Raw genomic sequence first — 3959 nt, forward strand, 5'->3', positions numbered from 1 at the left:
GAAAGCAACCAAAGCCATAACGGGCGCACTGCTGCTACGGCGCTCTGTTAGCTATAGCGGAATGTCATAAATAAATTAATAATTTAATGATTTAAAATGCGGAAATGAAAAAAACACCGCCTACAACAACAACTACGCAAGCTGTGAGCGCATAAATTGACATTTAAAAGAGCAAATGGCAAAAGGCAACGCGCGAACAAGCGGAGATAAAGCAGATATTTTGAATCGCGGCGCACAGCAGCACTGATAATAAAAGTGGCAGCATTAAAAATACAACAACAAAAACAAAAATGTGAAACTTTGCAAGGCATTAATGTGACATTATCACCTCGAGCGTATAAAGTTGCTGCGCAGGTAAAGCATATTTGTGCCACCACCGAAATTCAAAGCGATTACGTATGCGCCGCGGCCGCCAACCATAAACTTAATGTTGTTTTCCGCCCTTTGGTTTATTATTATTGATAAAGATTTTATTTACACATTTTCTGCGTTTACTTGTCGCTTCCTATTGATTGATTGCTGATTTTTATCTATAGTTTGGTTTGCGTAAACTTTTCGCTGTCATTTAATAATTAATTCGATTGCTAAGACTTTTATTTGGAGCGTTCGAAATAGTTTTTGCTAGCACTGCCATGAGGGAGAATCTGTACGATGACTTAAAAGACTCATTTGTGTAATAAATTATTTTTACATATATTATTATCAAAAAAGTTTCCATATAAACACTTAGTTTTCTTACGACAATGTGTGCCGAATTTCACTAAAATATACTGCCAAATAAACCATGCTAATGCTTTTCTCGCGGCACAGATGTTGGGAGCTTACGTGCGCACTGCACAACGAGCGATGTGCCATATGTTTTAACCCCAGAACACACACCCGGGTACAAATACATATATCCACTTTCAACTTTGAAGTGTTGTAACTTTTGAACCGCTATACCTCTATACCGCTTCGGATCTAGGAAGATTATTTAGTTTTGAGTTCAAATTCAAAATTTGAACCAGATCGGACCATTGGTTCAGGAGCTACAGCCTTCCAAACACATTATATACGTAAACACACACCCGGGATACGTTTGTACCCCAATAGTAAAAATCCTCATAATGATCAAAAAAAAACATTTTTTATATTATTTTTTTATTTGAAAAATTAAAAATATTAATTTCACACATTATATTGTTGACTTTTATAATAAAAATTATAAAAATGCATCTTATATCTAAGGAAAATCATGGCAAATAGAGCAATTTGTTGATGTGACCGAATGTTCAAGACACATTGGCTTCTTACATTTGGCGCACAGCTTTCTGGTTTTCCTACGGCGTTTTTCCTCTTGTGCGTAACATAAATAGCAAGATCCGGACACAGGTTTAGGCGTGCGCGCTGCGGCAGATGTTGATGCTGCTGTTGACACCATTGATTCCACCGGTCGGTTGTCGAAAAATTTCGCGTCACTTGACGATTTATGGCTCTGGCTTTAATAATGGGCATACACAATGCTTCAGCCAAGCTGCGCAGGATCTGCTTACGCTTGTTGTTTGTTCTTCAAGGCAACATAGGGTTATTCAAATCGTAGACAATGTAGGCTGCAAGAGCTGTAATGTCCAACATGTTGAAGAACATCGCTAGTGGCCATCGTTTTGTTTGTCTTTGTGTTGGATATTCCGCAAACATTTAGTCCATTCGATCAACACCATCTTTGGTACGATTATAATTTTCAATTATTTCAGGTTTCCCACTGTCAGCTATTTCAGCATCATTATGCAGGGTCGAAAGCAAAATTACTGCTTTATTTTTTTTTGGGAACATAAGAGCACATTTTCACATTATTTTTGAAGCCAAATGTCGCTGAACCAATTGTCCTGTTTTTGTTCTGCTTCATTTCTTGAGGAATATATGATTTGTTTTTGCGCAAAGTTCCAACGATCGTGAGTTTCCAGGTGAGAAGCACAGGTGAGAAGCAGTTCTGCAACTGGCAAGGTCGTAAACAAATTGTCCATTGTAATGTTTCGGCCACTTCCTTGGTATTTGGCAGACAAATCCTTCACCACTCGTTTGCCTTGGTTCGTTTCCCTACCAGTTTCTGCTTATCCAGTATATATTTGTCCATGCAGGGGATATGCATTTGTGGCATAGCAAATCCACCAAACCTTGACACCATATTTAGCAGCTTTTGACGGTATGTACTGCGTAAACCGTGTGCGTCCACGGTAAGGAAATAATTGTTCATCAATCTTCAAGCATGAGTTGGCTTGTAATGTGCAGCAAGATTATTGTTCATCATCGTCCACAACTCACTGATCGGAGCTGCTTTATCAGTTAGTAAGCGTGTTGCACGAGTGTTTTTTTTCGTCAAATCTTAGGAACCGCAATATCGAACAGAAACGGTTGACTCCCATTGTGGCGCGATATAAAGGATAGTTTTTGACGCTCCATAAATCTCGAACATGTTCTCCATTGCTCTGGTTCGCACCAGTCTTAATAAGTATGCCAAAAAATGCATACGGCTCTGTTATTGACACAGGCGTCCATGACTTAGGAGTTGTGTTTGGATGCGCATTGTTGTAAGCATTATAAGTTTCTTTTCCTAACTTATTTGTGTGGCGCATAATTATATCAGCCATTTCAACGTTCATGAAACATTTGAATGTTTGCTCTATTGACAATATTTCAGTGCATCTAGCTGGTCCAGAACGTTCTCCTATAATATTTTGTCTGAGTACCTGACGACTTACATTTGGTTCTTTCATCCACTCAGTACCATCACGTGCAACAAATTTGTCGGCACTAGCAGGCAATTCATTATTTTCTTCTACTTCTTCTTCTTCATCATCCTCATAGTCCGCATAATCAGGTAATACTTCTGCGGTACTTTGCGAAACTTCCGCATCGTCATCAGCAATTTCAATGTCATTGATTTGCATTTCTTCTTCATATTCTGAGTCAAAGTCATAGGGAGCGTCATCGTCACAAATTTCATCAAATAAAGATTGTATATATGATTCTCGCTGTTCCTCAGTTAGCCTGCATTATAAAACAAAAAAGGTGCGTGGAGTCCCTACGCGCGGATGAAGTTATACTTCTTAGTGATATTCCAAGAAATGCATATCATTTTGTATGAAAGAAAACTAGAAAACTTAAATTTACATTTTATAAATTTATTATAATTTATTATCTCCCCGAGCATGCCTTTGCCAACAAGTCGTCTTTTCGCGACGATGGTAAAAGCAAAAAATCATAAATTCTGGTCGCAAAAATCTGCGTCGATATGTATTCACGATCATACGTATACATACATACATATTTACACATGTTTGTAGGTGAAGCTGCTACAGCGGCAAGGGGTGACAATCGGCGGCCATTACTTTACTTATGCCCTAGAAATTCCATTGCTACGAATATGGAAATGACAACGAAATAATGCAAATATGCATATTTCTAAAGGTCATTAATTTCTTTTAAGAAATGAAAGGAATAAATGATCCTGAAAAGTATAGTCTTAACTTTTCAAAGGCCAACGCAGAGCATTTCAACCAAAAGGAATTTATTCATTAAAATCACCACTCAGAAGTCGTTTTATCCGTTGTAAGCATTTCTAATATGCCACAAGACACAATTAGAAATGAGCTTCTTAAACCTCACGCTGTCAGATAAAACGATATACCTCGTCATCGCGGGTCGATTTCCAAAAAATGTAAATGAAGACTAACTACAGAAATAATCCTGTAAAGTATAGCCTTAATTTTTCAACGGCCAACGCAGGGTATTTCAACAAAAGGTCACATAAAATAGTTGAGAATTCGCAGAAATGAAAGACAAAGGAAAGAAAAAGCAGTATAACTTCAATAATGAACAAGCACACAAACATACATATGCGCAGCAGCAGCAAGGAAAGAGGTAACAATCGGCGATCCATTGTATATTTCTTTCATGCATAACCAAACCATAATTAGGAC

The 3959-nt window shown here is 37.8% G+C and overlaps 1 pseudogene; it reads right to left on the reverse strand.

Annotated features, from left to right (window-relative positions):
- Positions 1–3562: 3562 nt before the first annotated feature.
- Positions 3563–3743, reverse strand: LOC126757726 (small nucleolar RNA U3; annotated as a pseudogene).
- Positions 3744–3959: the final 216 nt, after the last annotated feature.

Source organism: Bactrocera neohumeralis, chromosome 4 (assembly GCF_024586455.1).
Source record: "Bactrocera neohumeralis isolate Rockhampton chromosome 4, APGP_CSIRO_Bneo_wtdbg2-racon-allhic-juicebox.fasta_v2, whole genome shotgun sequence".
NCBI lineage: Eukaryota > Metazoa > Arthropoda > Insecta > Diptera > Tephritidae > Bactrocera > Bactrocera neohumeralis.